The following is an 18,216-nucleotide window of genomic DNA, read 5'->3' on the forward strand; positions in this document are numbered from 1 at the left end:
TACACCAATTGCTGGAGAACATAAGCAGGAGGGTGCAGTTGCATTCATGTCCTATTTGTGGGCTTCCCACAGGCAGTTGGTTGGCCACTGTGTGAAACAGACTAGATGGGCCTTTGGTCTGTTTCAGCGTGGCTCTACTTATGTTCTCATCAGAATGGAATGTGGTACACATGTGGAGAACATCTTTCAATGTTTCAAGTTCAAGATGGGGATATCAGAGATATCTGCAACAGAATCAAATGAGTTCCGATTTCTATGAATTCAACCCACAGATTCCCCAGCAGACCGATTTTTTCAGAGTCAGACTTGTGGATCAGTTTTTTACTTCCCATAATTGTACACATGTTTAGACATACTAAAATATGAAAGTTTCTGGAAAATACAGTAATATATATGTAATTAAACACATACACACACACACACATTTTATACATCTCTGATCTCTCTTCAGACTGCTGTGTAGCAATGTTTTTTTGTGTGTGTGCTCTGCTCATTGATGATACACTCAGCTAAGAAAAATATGCAAAATGTCACGTGCCACTGAAAATTCTGTATAACGTGGTGGACCTTTTTGCGTATTTTTCCCAAAGGGAAGAAAAAATCTGAATCCATTAATGAGCAGACGATGGTATGAACAACACCTCACAATCCACAAAACACAGACAGAAAGGATTTAACAGAATCTGTATATCTTTGTTCAAACACAATTCAACCCTTGCACCTCTTTTTCAATGAGGACAACAAAATGCAAAATACTGCCGAAGCCCGATATCACAATGAAACCTGGTACATATTCTCCACCTGAAGTTCCAGTGGGCTGAGAGCTGCAAAAGCACATTGTAATATAATATCTGAAGCAATGCCTCTTGTTCGCTGTGGTTTATTGGTTACTTTTTGTCTAAAACAGTTTCTCTGGAGCTTTTCTATACCAACTTTTGTGTTGTCACAAAAATGTACTCTGTGCCCCCCTCAAACCTATTGGTTGGATCTGACACAAGAACAGCTGGATAGGTTATGAACATGAAAGGCTTGATTCAGCCAAAGATTAGCACGTTCCTTTAATTTCCATAGCAGACTTGAGGTGCAACCCCATACACACTAATCTGGCAGTGCTGTTGAATTTGGTGGGATTTACTTCTGAGTAAACATGCAGAGGGTTGATCTGTTACATAAAAATCAGTGGCACTGAAAAATGCTTCACTTCAGCTAGATTGTAGGATCGTGTCTACAAAGTGCAAAGTTCTGCCTTGGATGTGCCTACCAAGTTTTATTGGTGTTTATTTTAGTTTACATGGGAAATACCATATTACAGAACAGACAGAAAATCCCAAGCACCTGAGCTAAAGCCAAGGCTTTAATCACTTCACTGAGCCAATAAGGCTGCAACCCTAAACCCACTTACCTGGGAGTCAGTCCCATTGAACTCAGTGGTGCTTACTTCTGAGTAGACATGTATAGGACTGCAAGGCACATTCTTTAGTATCTATAAGGGTGGATGCACATTTTACAGAAGAAAAAGATAAAATACTTCAAATGGATGCCATTAAGAGCTTCCTTCCTCTATTGTTGGTTTATCTTCAGCAGCGGTGGCAGCCACTTAACCTTTCCAGGAGTTCTGCACTGTGTTTAGAGGGTGCTCCTTTGAATCTGAACAAACAGTGCAATCTTATCCATGTCTACTCAGAAGAAAAAGAATCAAATATAATTCTGACAAATATCATTTCCTTTCAAAGGTAAGTACACCTGAAATGATCTCAGCCACCATTACTTTTGTCCAAGAACACAGAAAGTAATTTTTAAAAACTATTACTAGACAGTTGATAGCTACAATATTCCATTAAAACAGCTTCCCACATTACCATTTTGGCACACAGGAATGTTAGAAGCTGTTATGTGGGAAGGTTTTTAAGTATATCCATTAGCTACAGACAGTAATGTAGGAAGAAGGCATGAGAGGGCCAGGAGAATTATGAGGCCAAACATAATTTTGCCTGCCCTCACACAACCATTTTAGATTAACGTCAGATCTTTCAGTATGTCTCTCTCCTCACCACTGCACACCACAGATCTCTCTCAGATGCGCGCGCGAGCGCACACACACACACATCTATTTCCCTTACCAACTTGTTGCTCTGTATCCTCTTCTTATATGTAGTCTGACAATACTATCATTCATGCTGTGTGCCTGCTTCTTTCCTGATCAAATTGGAAGCGGGAATGTGGGGCAGGGAAGAGAGAAATGGGATACTACACCAAAGTAATGTGTTCACATGACTCTTCTTGCTTCTCTCATTTTTTATCCTTCCAACATAACATCAGGAAGAGGATTAGAGAAAGAAAATTGTCTCCAGCAGAAACATGTTACCCGGCCACCAAGGGTCAAACAAGATGTGACATCAGGAGATCTCTTTTTAAATGTTAAAAGCAGCTCTCCTATGTGGACTGGATCAGGGCCTTGGTGCTGGGGAAGGGGTATTAACCCTTTCCCCAATCTGAATTGCCCCTCTTATCAAAGCTATTTGCCCTGTATGGGAAAATGTACAGGTACACAGGCAACTTGCTAATGGCCTGCTAGGATTAAAGTCAAACAATCCAGCTAATCTTACATTATGAGTGCTGTAGCCAGGGCAATAAAAGCCATTAAAAACCCAGCATGGCTATCACTACAAATGCCCACAAAGATCCAGGATTACTTTACAACAACCTTCCCCAACTTGGTGCCCTCCAGATGTTTGGGCATGTAACTCCCAGTATTCCTGACCACTGGCCATGCTGGCTGGGGCTGGTGGGAACTGAAGTCCAAAACATCTGGGGGGCACCAGGTTGGGAGGGTCGCTTTATCACTCTGAATAATCACTGGGTCTGTAAAGCAAAGCTGTTCTCTCTTTCTGTGTTTCTTCAAGTCAAGTGCGCAGCACAACTTGAACTCGGTATGGCTTGGGTGACATAGACAGTCCATATACTGGAGTTAGATCTAGCTGATCTTCAGGAGGTTTCTCCAACCTCAGCTGTTGCAAGATGGTGGTAAGGATTACAAAAACCTCATTGCAGGCTACTTCTTCTCCCCGACATTTTTGTATCCCCATTCCAAAGATCAAGACCTTCTCGGCCAAGCTCTTGTTGAGTTCCCCATTTTCATTCAGAAATCTCTGTGGTTTAAACAAGTAAGGGTCCTCCCACAAGGTTCTGTTGTAAAAACATACCGAAAGAGAAAAAGAAGAAGCATATGTTAGAGGCCTCTGTAAAACAGCCTTCGAACAGGAAACAAAAGCAGATGCTATGGCCAAAAGGAACATTCATTTCAATAGTCAAATTCAACACTGTGCTTCATGTAACTTGGCCATGCCTAACCAATGAAGAAAACAACATCCCTTGTGGATTTTTATTAGAATTTGAAGAAGTCCACTTTTCACCGGAACAGTATTATTATTTTCCCTCATATATGCAGAGATGAGTTTGGGATGATAAAAGTGCTAAAAAGACTTGGTTGCGAACTGGAAGTAGAGATTGGGTCACCCACCCATGACATAAATACATTAAGGCAGCCTAGTGCCCTCCAGATCTGTTGGACTGCAACTCCCATCATCCCCAGCCAGCATGGACAATTAAGAGATAGTTAGGGAAAACATGTCTTGCACTGCAGAGAGAGGAGAAGAGATTGAGCCTTATCAGTCGTGCTTCTGCCAGGGAGGACACAGGCAAGACCTCTAATGTTGTCCAAATAATACCTGAAAGCAAGCATCCAAGAAGGGGATGGTGGTGGAAGAGAAGCACCATCACCTCCCCTGACAAGGGTATCTTGGTGGGAGGTCCAATATGTGTTTCTACCTGCAGAGCTCAGAGATGTATTTACCCCTTCTAAAGTCACTGCATAGAGGCTGGAGGCTCCAATTTCTGTAAATCCATTCTGGGTTTCAGTCAGAACCAGCCAGAACTCTAAAGGAGCTATCCAAGATGCTGAACCTATTTTGGGGATAGGGTTCAGCACCTTGGATAGCTCCTTTAGAGTTCTGACTAGTTCTGACTGAAACCCAGAATGGATTCACAGAAATCGGAGCCTCCAGCCTCCACTGCTTTCTCCTGCCCTTTCTCCCCATGCCCTGTCCATCATGATGACAGACATTTCACTTAGAGCTGAGCAGCATTCCTGCCACTTTTGCTGGACCATTCATCCCCTCAAGGTGTGGGAGGGGAGAATGTGGGTGACTTTCAGGAGGGCAGATGAACATCACTGCACTTTCGGGGCAGTGGGGGGATACTTACTTCTGATGAGGTGGTCCAAAGGTTTCTTTTGTTCTTTCTCCTTTCTCTTCCTTTAAAACAAAGCCCCATATGGGACAGACATCTTTTCCACCCCAGGAATGCCCTTGGGAAGGTCATCACATGGTGTCCTTCCCAGGGGACATCCTAGCCAAATTAGCAAACCCCAATGCAGTGCAACCATCATGAAATAACAGGTTAGCTTGGTTTCAGAGGTGGGTGGGAGACAGAAAAAGAAGAAAAACGCTTGGACCACCTCATTTAAAGAAAGTACCATTCCACACATCCAAACGTTCGCACCTTGGAATTTTTGGGGGGTTGCCCCCCTCCCCCTCCCAACATGCCACATACACAAAAAGAAGCTGGTCCTTTTTAGCCCTTCAGTTTTTGAAATGGTGTTAATGTGTTTTTAGATCTTTGCACTGTTGTTGCATTTTATCTTGGTTACTATTTTGGTTTCATTAGGTTTTAAACTTACGGTTTTATGTTTTACTGTGCTACTATATTTTATGGTTTTAAGCTTTGTCTTGTAAACAGACCAGTGAGCTTTGGCTAATGGGTGGTATAGAAATGTAACAAATAAACAAATAAATAACATGCTTTGTCTCAGCACTAATGTCGCAACTATAATAAAATACCTACACAATATATGCTGTACGCCCAGGTTTGGAAGAATGCAAGGGAAAAAAAACCCTGACTATAATGCTGATGAATTATCATCATCATCCAAATTACTGCCCTGATACTTACTCATCATGATTTACTTGATACATATTAACGAAGATACAAGTGTTTTGGGGAATATAGTACCCATTGAGAATGGCATCTTTGATGGTACTGGAAAATATAATTAAAAAAACACAACAAAACATCATTTTAGTTCAGCATGATGCCTGTGGATCTGCACAACAGCTTTGTATCACCCTACTCTGTCATGACTGTCTGCAATTCAGTATTATTTTTAAATATTGACTCTGAACCAGAATGACCAGTTTCCCCACAAATTTTTGTATTTTTCCTCTGACATCACTCCCCCACTTAGGCTGCAATCCTATACCCACTAACCTGGGAGTAATTCAGTAGCACTTACTTCTGAGTAGACATATATAGGATTGCACTTTTAGTTTTGTTTAAAAACAGTGAGATTGGTGAGCACATCTTGCCTTCAGTCTGGTTTAAAACTTGGAGCTGATTCAGTGTTGAATATGGCTAAAACCATCCCTAAAGCAGAGAAAGAATTCCAGCTCACAACTGTTGAAGTAAGATCTCAATTCTTAAGCCTATAGCAAATTCACTCTTCTAGAAATGTTAAGGCAGGGGTGTGGAATCTCAGGCCCAGGGGCCAAATTTGGCCCTCCTGGCATCCCAATCCAGCCTACTGGGTTTCCCAGGTGGCCTCGTCCCCTGGCCCACACCCTTTTCCCTCCTGACCACCAATTGTTTGGTGGATTCCCAACTTTTGTGCTCTTTTCCCCCCATTCTAAAAGGTTGAAATGTAGGAATGTACGAAAGTCACTTACCTTTGCGCGGGTTGGATTCGCAGTGGAGGGGAGGCGCTCCGTCCCTCGCCCCGGAATCCTCCCTGGGCTGGCTCCACTCCACGGCGGCTCCATAGAGCCGCCAGCCAGGGCCGTCCACAGCCGGAGTTCCATCTGCGGACGGGCTGCTGTGGACACAAATGGCGGCCGCCGTAGCAGCCACCATTTGCATCCTGCGAAGCTGCCATGATAGGCTACGTAAGTATTTACATAGCCTATCACGGCAAGCCAAAAAAAAAAGAAACAGCATACGCAAGTGGCAGCGACTACGGAGGCTGCCATTTGCGTTCCCTATTTTTAGCCATTTTTTTTTTTACCCACTACACTATTTGCATTCCCCTTTTTTACCCTATTTTTAGCCATAGTTTTTACCCACTACGCTATTTGCTTTCTCTTTTTTTCGCCATAATAGCCTACGTAAATATTTACGTAGGCTAAAATGGCTAAAAATAGGGAACACAAATGGCGGCCGCCGTAGCTGCCGCCATTTGCATACGCTGCTTTTTTGGGGGGGGGGGGCTTGCCGTGATAGGCTACGTAAATACTTACGTAGCCTATCACGGCCTCCGCAGGGACGCAAAAGGCGTCCCTGCATTAGCCGTGATAGGCTACCTAAGTATTTACGTAGCCTATCACGGCTATGATAAAGAAGCGAATGGCGGCTGCAGGCGGCCACCATTCACAAGTCAGCATGGACGGCAGCAGGTAAGTGCTCCGTTTCGTGCACCTTTCATGGGTTGGGGGGGTGGGGGCTTCGTTCCGCCACAGATTTTGGGGGGCTGAATGCACTGGCATTCGGCCTCACTGAGATCCGTGGCGGAATTCGCTGACATCCCTATTGAAATGCCTCTAAGATTTTAGGCAACAACTGTCTGAAAAACAGGATAAAATGCAGTAGCGAAAGTAAAATAAATACATAGCTATCAGTAGGGATGTACGAAAGTCACTTACCTTTCCGCGGATTATGTTCATGGTGGGGGGGAGGTGTTCCATCCCTCCCCACGGAATCCTCCATGGGGGGGAGGGGATCCGGTCCTCCCCCCCAGAATCCTCGACGGCCGGCTGTGCTCCGCGGCGGCTCCGCGGAGCAGCCGGCCAGGCCCAGGCCAGAACTGTTCGCAGCCGGATTTCCGGCCGCTGAGGGCTCTGGGTAAAAAAAAAAAATGCGTACGCAAATTGCGGCGGCTATGGCCACTGCCATTTGCGTTACTTATTTTTCGCCGTCTTAGTCTACGTAAATATTTACGTAGACTATTATGGCGAAAATCAAGGGGAACGCAAATAGCATAGTGGACACTATTTGCATCCCTTTTTGATTCGCCGTTTTAGCCTACGTACATATTTACGTAGGCTAAAACGGCAAATCAAAAAGGGACGCAAATAGCACCCACTATGCTATTTGCGTTCCCCTTTATTTTCGCCGTAATAGTCTACGTAAATATTTACATAGACTAAGACGTGAAAAATAAGGAACGCAAATGGCAGCGGCCATAGCCGCCGCCATTTGCGTATGCAGTTTGTTTGTTTTTTAACCAGGATGTGATAGTCTACATAAGTCTTTACATAGCCTATCACGTCTCTGTAAAAAAAAAAAATAATAACCAAAACAACAAGACTGCAAATGGCGGCGGCAGCAGCCGGTCGGAAGATCAGCCGCCGCAGCTGCCGCCGCCGCTGAAGCCACTGCCAGAGCCGCCGCCACCCGGAACATCCACCCCAGGTGAGTCTCGTCCCGGGGGGGATCTGCGGGGGGGCAGGCTGTTCCACCACAGATTTCGGGGGGCCGAATGCACTGGCATTCGACCTCACCGAGATCCATGGCGGAATTCTCTGACATCCCTAACTATCAGCATTGAGAACTTTATGCCAAAATATGCTGGGATTTTTGCTCCCCTCACCCCTTTTTGCCTACAGCCCCACTCACTACTGGAGTGCACCTCCAGTCCAGAGAGCTTCTCCGAAATGGAATTCAGCCCTAGGGTTGAAAGAAGTTCCCCACTCCTCTGCAATCCTGCACTGTAACGGCCTTGTAAGGGTTCTGTGTCAACACCGTATAAAATGTTAAATAGTGGCACTAGCGGAACGTGCTTACATTTATAGGGATGTACGAAAGTCACTTACCTTTTCGCAGCTTGGCTTTGTGGGGGGGGGAGGCACTTCGCTTTCCCCCCCCCCAAGTTCAGGCAATGGGGGGGAGGCGTCCCGCCTCGCCCGGCCGAAATTCAGGCTGGGGAGAAGCCCCCCGTCTCCTCAGCCGCGAAACAAAAAGTAAAAAAAAAAAAAAGACCCCGTGATAGGCTACGTGATGATTTACGTAGCCTATCATGGCTAGATTTCCAAAGTCAGCCGTGATAGGCTACGTAAATCGTCACGTAGCCTATCACGGGTGACTTTAGAAAAGAAAAAATAAAAGCGCATACGCAAATGGCGGCGCCCATGGGGCGCCACCATTTGCGTTCCTTATTTTGGCCCGTCTAGTCTACGTAAAGATTTAGACTACGGCGAAAATAAGGGCAACGCAAATAGCGGTTTTTATGTTAGTTTTTTTTTTTTGCAATGGCGGCGGCAACAGCCGGTCGGGAGACCGGCTGCCACCCCCGCTTGTGACAAAATGCCACCGAACCACTGCCGGGACCCGCCGCCGAGAGGGACATTCGCAGGAGGTAAGTCCCGTCCCGGGAGGGGCGGGGGGCCGGCGGAGAATTTCCCAACCAACTTCGGGGGGCCGAATGCGTCGGCGCTCAGCCTCCCGAAGATTCGGGGAGAAATTCTCCGCCATCCCTACATTTAAACAAAACCACTCTCCAACATTATTTCTTACCAGTGAGGAATGGTGAATGGTATAAAGGAGGTGTTCATAAAGACTTCATTGAGGAAAGCTTCTGTGTAATGCAGGTTTTTTTGATCATCAAACCTTGATGGCTTTAGTCCAATCTTTCCATCTGCAAAGTAGAGCATATTTAATCCAAAGTATTTCACAACTAATGGCTTCAGTCTTGTTTCTATTTCTTGTTTTACAGTTTAATCAAGTACATTACCGATTTCTTCTTGAATTTTAGTTTGAATTTCTGGGTCGCTTATCAACTACAGGAATACCCATTCCAAACATTATGGCACAGTAGTAAAACCTACAAAAAAATGAGGCATTAGGATATTTGATGGCTAAATTAGAATCTTCGAAGATCATGCCTGAATTAGAAAAAAAAACATCATGGAGAAGCCACGATTCTTCAAAGATAAGCCTTAATTAAAAAAAAAAAAAAAGCTGAAGGGGGTAAAACTTAGTCTCATTTGAAGGGATAGAACAACCCCCTGCTCAATGCAGGAAGCCTGATTCCCAGGCAGCCACCCATCCAACTACTGACCGGGGCTAACCCTGCTTAGCTTCCGAGATCAGACAAGCGTGCGCACATCCAACCCTTTGCTTGTTGCTGAGGAAACATTGAGTGCTGAGGAAGCTATGCGATCAGTAGCTGGAAGACGACATGGGGCCGTCGAGAGCTGTGAGCGTGGTGGGCCTGGAATCAGCAGAAACAGGAAGAGTTTCTGATCCTCCAATGAGAGACTCCATCTTTAAGAGCAGGAAAACAGCACAGAGCTCGAGTGTGAACTGAGCTCGCCCATTCGATGAAGCACCGCAACGGGGAAAATTATGTGAATAATCACATTTTAATGCGAGAGCGTTTAACCCGACAGGACACTGAATTCATTGAGATGATGGGCGCAATGTAGATCGGCCCCAGGACAAAGAGACTGGAATCTATCGCGCTTTTTTATTATCACCAGTTTTAAGTCATAGTTGCTGTACCCAGCAACAAAAATGGTGGCCCTCTTCTGGTCCCAACAAGGTCTTCACATCATCTCTGCCCAAAAGGTCTGCAACAGGCAACTATGCTTTAAGGGATAAGTTTAAAATGTCCCCTATTGGTAAAAATGTTTAATACTTACCAGCTCCAAAGATGTCATTGATAGAAATTATAATTTTATCATTAGATATGGCTGCAGTTTTCCCATCTGCCCCATTTTCATTGCTAGCACTAAAATCAGGGCATCAGTGATATCTCTGAGATGGTTCTAAAGGAAACAAACAAAACCCTGGATACTATTTTCATCAAGCCACTTTTAAAGCTACAGATTTGGTAACTAGTAATTTGTTTCATTCTACATCAAGCTACATGGAATCTATCTTTGTACTTTTCCTCGTAGCCAAGCAAAAGGCTTTGGACTCTATGGATTTATTTTGGGAACAGTAATAATTAATATAAACATTACTCAGTAAACAAACATTAATAATGCTAACAGTAGCAATAAATTCCTTCAGCAACAATCCTATGCAGGCTGATTTGGGAGTAAAGCAATGCTACAATTGATGCAGGGGACATCAGTGCCACATGGTTATTTCAGGTAACACTGGCTTCAAAGCATTAAAGATACACACACACACGTGCGTTTTTAAATTATGTAAATGTTCCTAGGAAACCAGATTAGGGAACCCGAGCCTTTTAAGTCTATATTGGTGTTGGTTGGTGTTAAAAGATGTGCGTACCTGTTGGGATCCTATCACACTTCCTAGGGAGCATGTATGTTAGAACAATAGCCATCTTATTTTAATATTAGAGCCTATTTTGTGTAGCGAGAACTTAGCACTTTAGGGGTGTTGATGAGAAAAACAAGCCTTTAGGTTGTCAGCCTCTTATTATGACTACAGTTTAATACATATGTTTATTGGTAACCTGACTAAGCGATAACGTGGCACTTTAGCAGGTACTGATGAGAAAAACAGGCTTTTGAGATATCAACATCCGATTATGACTGCACTTTAATATGTTTATTGGTAACCTCACTGTTTTGCACTCTAACTCTGACCGCACTGTACTGCATTTAATGGCACATTTTGCATTGTATTCTATTTGCACCCTCCAGCCAGGATCTGATTGTGGATGAAGGGACCGACCTGGCGTGTGTAACCGAAACTTAGGCGGATTAGCTAGGTGGCATTGGTCTGTCTGTCCCAGTTCTGTCTCCCTGGGTATGCAGTGCACAGCAATAACAGCTGGCGGGTCAGGGAAGGAAGCTGTTGCCATCTATAAGAAGTCCATTTCTTTCACCAGGAGTTCAGTCCATTCAGGTGCCAGGTTTGAGTATTTGCATCTGGTGTTGAGCCACAGAGATTAGGGATTCTGCTGGAATACCGACCACTCTGCTCAGGTTGGCTAAGGTGGTTTCTGCTGTGGTGTTGGCGAACCCTAAGGGAGTCGTTCTGGGGACTTCAACATTCACATGGTAGGTAGCTGCTTTAGACCCAAACATCTGGAGGGTTGCCCACCCCTGATCTATATGAAGTCACTGGGTGCAGTCATCATGGGATTTGGAGTGAGGTGCCACCAATATGTTTAACTGCTTTGTGTTTTCATTGTTGTTGTTGTACGACACCTCATTTCTTTTTTTCAGAAAAGCAGGCTAAAATGTTAAAGTATAAATAGTAAACAATGTCTTGTTGAAAACCAATATGCTTTAACTGTTATAGAAACCAGTCAGAAAGCCTGCACATTCAGGAAATATATGAATTTTGAAAAAGGAAATATGATCTAAAACACCATTCTATTCTTCCACAATGCTTAGAAATGTAATGTCTGAACTAGGAAATATTACATTTATTGTTCCTTTGGTTATCTTTTGTACACATAATTTCTCAGTATGTAGTGGTTCTGTGGGTATCATATCATCTGAACAGGCCCTCTGGGTTTTTTCAGCTTCCATTGTTGACAGCTTACCTTATCATATGTGGTATAATGGTCTTCTACACAGCGTGCAACAAATTGATTAAACTTTCCACAAAATTCACAAGCAACCTTTGCAGCAGGGAGTGGAAGGTAACGAAGATATGGTATAAAATCAGCTGGATTGAAGACACTGGTGGCTTTTATAAAATCATAATTTAGCTGAACCACACTCAGAAATTCTTCATTGTTATACTCATACCTCTTGCCAAAGCAAAGGGCACAGACAATGTTAGTAACAGTATAGGTAGTAATGGTAGCGGGGTCAAAGTTACCATTTTTTGAAAACTCCACAAAGGTTTCCACCAGTTCTGAAGCTTCCGCACAAACATGCTCTTCAAGAAGACAAGAGCAGGTTGAGGACTTGGCTTCGGATTTGGAGAGCGATCTCAAAGCTTTGCTGGCAATTTTCTTCTGAAGCTTCCAGCTCTCTGCATACTTCACAGAAAATGACATGCTCTCTCCATTAGCAAAAAAAGAAAAGGTGTATATGTCAGGTCGGCCAGCAAAACTCTCCCCATCTCTCAAAAGCACCTGTTTCACAACATCTAAGCCATTCACTACCACAACGGGGATCATTCCCATCTTTATCTGAAACACATCTCCATATTTCCTCATGTGATCAAAGTAAACATACAGGTACTCTCCAAGCTGGAGGAGGTTCCCTAAAATCGGTAGTGACCAAGGTCCTTGTGGACGTGGTTGTTTGCTCTTCATTAACATTTTTATAGAAATTAAAATAGATGCTACTGTAAATAAGGCAATGGTCACCTCTGAAAAGGAAACCTTCTCAGGAGCGGCAAAATTCATTTTCAGAAAAGGAAGGATCTGCAAAGGAAAATACCAGAAATTGAAACAACTGCTTTCAATAACTTCTTGTAGAAATGTGTAGACATGTAGATATTGTGAACATAACAATATAGATGCAGCTCAACTTCCTTCTACACAACAGAATCCACTTGCTTCCTGCTGCCTTATCTCAGGGTCTCTTCATACAATCAAGGATTCAGAGGTTCGCTCAGGAATTCCAGAATCTCTCATCCACACATCTTTACATATTCTCTACTGGCCCCAATATGGTAAAACTATTTTTTTTTCCTCCTAGCAAGCAGAAGGCCCCCAAGCACTTGGAGAAAACATCATACAACACACTTGCAACTTATAACGCTTTGTACATGGACTGCTCTCTCCTACATCCTGGACAGGGTTCTGGGCTCAACTATATATCAAATGCTAGCATGACACACATTTTATGGAGAGAAGCACTTTAATGCCTACCCCTGGGCCAAAGAATTACATGGCTGAAGCCATGCGAAGGACAGGCACTCTTCCATCATGCCAGGATACAGATACAGCTGAGAGCATTCACTGCCTCCAGCTACCAACAGCAACTGGTGAGACTGTTAGAGGGAGAAGCAGCAGCAGCTCTTCCACTGTCCTGGGGTCCAGCCTCATGACCTGCTGAATTACTGTCATGCACATATGAAGGGCTTCGGATGACAGAAAGTCAAGCCTGTCTAAACCATATCTTAAAGGGAATGCTGTTCATATTCCAAAATCTTTCCACTATTAGAGCAACATTTCACAGACTGAAGCTTCAGATCATCCAAGGAGGGAGATGGAACATGGGTGAGGGGAGACTTCAGGGTTGGGAACAACTTTGGTGGATAGGGATGACAGAATGGAGCAGAGGAGGATGGGTAAAAGGAAGATGATTGGAGGCCTGGACTGGAAGCTTTTGTGTTGCCAATAGGCAATGTGTCTTTTAAGGATTCGGAATACAAGGAACACACTCAGTCCCTCATTCATTCTCTCTTCCCACACTGGAATCCTATCTGGGATTTTCTGTCCCAGATTCCAGGATCCCATACTCAGAACTTGATGAGTGCCATGGCTGTGGGCTTCTCCACATGAGAAATGTATTGCATGCTCATAACTGGCCACTCATGGAAGTTTGCCAGTCCTTTACACGACATCATCAACCTCCAGGACATCTCCCATGCCTTCCCCTGGTAATTTCACTTATAAAAAGATGGGAGATAATGCACTATTTAAAATTATCGCGGGATATCCCCAGTGTGTAACATCACCATCGTGCTATAATACAGCGACGACATGGCGCTGTTTCATTGAACCTTATGGAGCCTTGCCAAGAGGGGAAGTTCTCAACTGCAAATCATGTGGTCACTTCTGGTCGCCATGTAAAGGAGCCCATAGTGAATGTGGAAAGACTCCAGAAGAAGAAAACCCGGCAAGGGTGCGGATTTTTCCCTTAATGTAGAGATGTCCTGTAGCAGGACTGGGCACACAGCCCTGCTTTGCTTGCTTTCAATGCTTCAGCTCAGCAAAGCAAGTATCTACAGTTGCAGCTCTGCCTTCTATACAAACCTGCCTCTCTGAGCCCCTCCCAGCCCTTTCTGCAATAAAGCCCGCTTCTGTTCCCTTACGGCAGTGTCTGCCTGTTACTGTACTTGCTTCTGAGTGGCTTCTAATTCCCACATACTGGGGAGCGCAGTGAGAAGGACCCATCTTCCTCCCATCGCCACTTTCAGCCCCCCTCTCCTCCACACCCCAAATATGCACTACATTGGGCATAGGGTCCCCTGTTCAGCCATCTCAGATTCCCATGACACCAGCAGAGTCAGAGGGCTCAATAATGGGCCTCTCTCCAGAATGCATGCACCTGTGCCGTGCCCTCCCCTGGGGATGAGACCATGGTCACTGGGCGATACTGCACCTGCTTCTCCCCCCGCCCCAAAGGGCATTGTCTATGAATCTGCTGACTAAGCCAATTGTGTTCATAGAATCACAGAATAGTAGGGCTGGAAGGGGCCCACAAGGCCATCGAGTCCAACCCCCTGCTCAATGCAGGAATCCAGGTCAGAGCATCCCTGACAGATGGCTGTCCAGTTGCCAATAGGCAACGATTCTTTTAGGATTCAGAATACAATAAACACACTAAGGGTGAAGGCTAATGATTATTAAGCAAGAGCTAAATGATAAAGCAAAAGATTAAAGCAGAACATGACTATAGGGTATAGCCTAACTGCAGTGAGCAACTGCAAAGCAAGATCATAAAGCATACAGATGCTGGAGATGCTGGTGATTGAACCTGGGACCTCCTGCATGCAAAGCAGGTGCTCTACCACTGAGCTCTACAGATCCTTCCTTAAGGTTGGGGAGGGCTTTGCTCTGAAAGGTGGCGTACAAATATGTAAATACATAAATGTGTCTCAACGTACCTCCCCCAGGATAAATATGTCATATTTAGCCAGCCATCTTACAATAAATTATGTCCAAAACAATGCACCTTTCTCCTTCATGGAGTAAGGTACATGAGATATCTTCTTTGCACTCTGTAATCTCTCTTTTTGTTTGTTACTATTTGTATTTTTTATTGATTAGTTTTATTGCATTTTGTTATGATGTTATTTTGTGAACTGCTTTGGGGGTTTGTAAAGAAAAAAATGAAAAGCAGTATATACATTTTCTGAAATAACTTGTTTTTGAATACTGTAAAAAGTATAAAACTTTAATAAATATATACTACAAAAAAGGAGGATACTAATTTTGCATCTGTGCATGTGCAATGTAAATGCTTCCATGTGCAAACAATACTTCGTACTTACACAGCTACTCCTGCAGAACAGATTTTCTAAGTACTAAGTTCAGAACTTACATTGTAGCTCTGGAACAGGCCTCCCCAACCTGGTGCTTTGCAGAGACATTGGACAACAATGCCCATGCTGGCTGGGGATGATGGGTAGTACAACAACACTGGAGGGTGCCAGGGTGGGGAAAACCGCTCTGCAGCATAGGCAAAAGCAACAGTTTCCATGCACAGCCAAGAAAACAGAGTCTGAAACACAGACGCACACACCTGCAAACCCTTTCTAAATGTCTACTTTATGCCTGAATTGGTTTACATTCTTTTAGTGAGTCCACTAGTGCTTAAAATGGAGCTATGCATGAGTAAATAAACAGAGACTATGTACGTACATAGATGTGCATTCCTCCTTCAAACAAACCTTTACACTTAGAGATAACCCCATGAAACATACTTTGTAAAACCTGACATGCAGCGGGCACACTGAAGGTATCTGCCACAAACAGTGAGAAGCCACCATAAGAAGAGTGCTTGGTTTTAACAGCAAGTAATGAATATGAACTTGAGCACGCCCCGGGAGAGAGCAGAGGACAGGAAGGCCTGGCGTGCTATGGTCCATGGGGTCACGAAGACTCGGACACAACTTAACGACTGAACAACAACAAATATAAAAGCAGAAGTTTGTGACATGCCAGGAATAAACCTCCTTTTGCTTTTTTATTCACTAACAGAGGTATAATATACATCATGTGGAATCCTGTTAGAATCCTGAATCTCTTTGCGTATTTAAAAAAAAAAAAAACAGTTTCTAGACCTCATGGTTGAGGATAAATCTGAAGTGAAGCTATAAAAGATTATTTAAATCAATCTCGGCTCTTTTACCTGTGTTCACATTTTTGAACTGCTGGTTTTATAATTTCTGTAAACATAGGATAGCTTGAAATGCTAATATAGATTTATTATAAATCCACCCAGATGTGTTACATCCAACCAGATGCACTGTGTTCAATGGGTCTTGCTCGAAGTAAGCATGCAGAGTTCTGCAACCTTACATATGGTGCTCACTCCAGCACTTGGCCTCTGCTGCTGTAGCTACCACTAGATGAGTAGCGATCACACTCCCACAGCACTAATTGGGTCATTCCATTTTAAAAGGAGAAGATCAACTGTCTCTGAAAGCTGTCTCCCCACCCCACTCCCCGATATGCACAGAATGGAATGTAGTTCTGTAGTTGAGCACTAGGGGAAAGATATGTTGCATATGCTCAGAAGTACTGTTTTGCCACATGTTCTAAAGCAGAGGAGACTCAAATTAATCCATGTCCAAGTCCTAGCCTGGAAAACACTTCACTTAAATTAAGCCCTGATTCTGAAGATGCAGCAAATGAACATCCCCACAGAGCCAGCATTCGTATAGACAATTCACAATTATGGTCTCGGTAATCAGAAATACATCTAGCTGGCTACAAGAGTCTTAGCAAATTTAACATCCTTGTTTCCTGGAAAGAATGTTCTATCTATCTATCTATCTATCTATCTATCTATCTACTGCCCAATAGTCAAAGCTCCCTGGGCAGTTCACAAAAATTAAAACCATAAAGTACAACACAAAACAATATAAAATATGAAAACTTAATGTAAATCAGAAAACAGCAACTGGTGAGCTGCATTTGGTCCTAGCTCCAAACATCATAAGTTGGCCATCTAGTTGCCAACCCAGAGACAAGAGGGACAGGCCGATCTACATTGCGCCCACCATCACAATGAATTCGGTGACCTGTCGGGTTAACCGCTCTCACATTAAAACGTGATTATGCACACTCACCCATATTCCCCGTTGCAGTGCTTCATCGAATGGGCGAGTTCGGTTCACACTCAAGTGCTGTGCTGTTTTCCTGCTCTTAAAGATGGAGGCTCTCATTGGAGGATCAGAAACTCTTCATGTTTCTGCTGATTCCACACCCACCACGCTCACAGATCTCGATGGCCCCATGTCATCTTCCTGCTACTGATTGCATAGCTTCCTCAGCACTCAGTGTTTCCTCAGCAACAAGCAAAGGGCTGGATGTGCACATGCTTGTCTGATCTCAGAAGCTAAGCAAGGTTGGCCCCAGTCAGTAGTTGGATGGGTGACCGCCTGGGAATCAGGCTTCCTGTACTGAGCAGGGGGTTGTTCTATCCCTTCAAATGAGACTAAGTTTTACCCCCTCCTATCCCCCACTTTGGATTTTTTTGTTGTTGTTAAAAAAAAACAAGCTTCAAATCTTTGAATTTTCGAATCTTCGAAGATCATGCCTGAATTAGAAAAAAAAAATCACGAAGAAGCCACGATTCTTCAAAGATAACACCTTAATTTAAAAAAAAATCCAAAGCGGGGGATAGGAGGAAGTAAAACTTAGTCTCATTGGAAGGGATAGAACAACCCCCTGCTCAATGCAGGAAGCCTGATTCCCAGGCGGTCACCCATCCAACTACTGACCGGGGCCAACCCTGCTTAGCTTCCGAGATCAGACAACCGCGTGCACATCCAGCCCTTTGCTTGATGCTGAGGAAACATTGAGTGCTGAGGAAGCTATGCAGTCGGTAGCCAGAAGATGACATGGGGCCGTCGAGAGCTGTGATTGGACAGGAGGGAAATACAAACACTGCCGTATATGGACAGGCAGGGGAGGGGACTATGACCAGATATGGTAGCGAAGGAGGAAAATCAGAGCACATTAAGGGGAAATACTGGGATATAAGGGTATTGAAAGCAGGAGCACAGAAGCGGGAAATTCCGGTTCCAATTCAAGGCGGATACTGCGTAGTGTGAAAGACGGGTGGTGAAACCTCACTGGAAGCGAAAAAACCCATAAGTGTAGATCGGCCTCCAGATATGCAGAAGCAGTGGTTGTGGAACAGAGCTTGCTGGGAGTCCAGTCTGGGAAGTGAGGAGGGTAGAAGCAGTCTCCATTGCCTCCTGAAAGCGGACAGCTTGTAAAACTAGTTGCTGAAGAAATTAGAACAAATGGGATGGGATGGGGTTAGGGTT

General features: G+C 44.1%; 1 pseudogene across 1 annotated transcript; it reads right to left on the bottom strand.

Moving 5' to 3' along the window:
- Positions 1-314: 314 nt before the first annotated feature.
- On the bottom strand, positions 315-12,394 carry LOC146352540 (cytochrome P450 1A1-like; annotated as a pseudogene). Its single transcript, XR_014787754.1, has 6 exons — positions 11,573-12,394; positions 9,747-9,872; positions 8,837-8,926; positions 8,620-8,740; positions 5,011-5,097; positions 315-3,186 (listed from the first exon to the last, which is right to left on the bottom strand). The product of XR_014787754.1 is annotated as a cytochrome P450 1A1-like (transcript).
- Between the last annotated feature and the right edge of the window lie 5,822 nt (positions 12,395-18,216).

The sequence above is a fragment of the Heloderma suspectum genome, chromosome 2 (assembly GCF_057233095.1).
Source record: "Heloderma suspectum isolate Gila_16-S chromosome 2, 16-S_ref, whole genome shotgun sequence".
NCBI lineage: Eukaryota > Metazoa > Chordata > Lepidosauria > Squamata > Helodermatidae > Heloderma > Heloderma suspectum.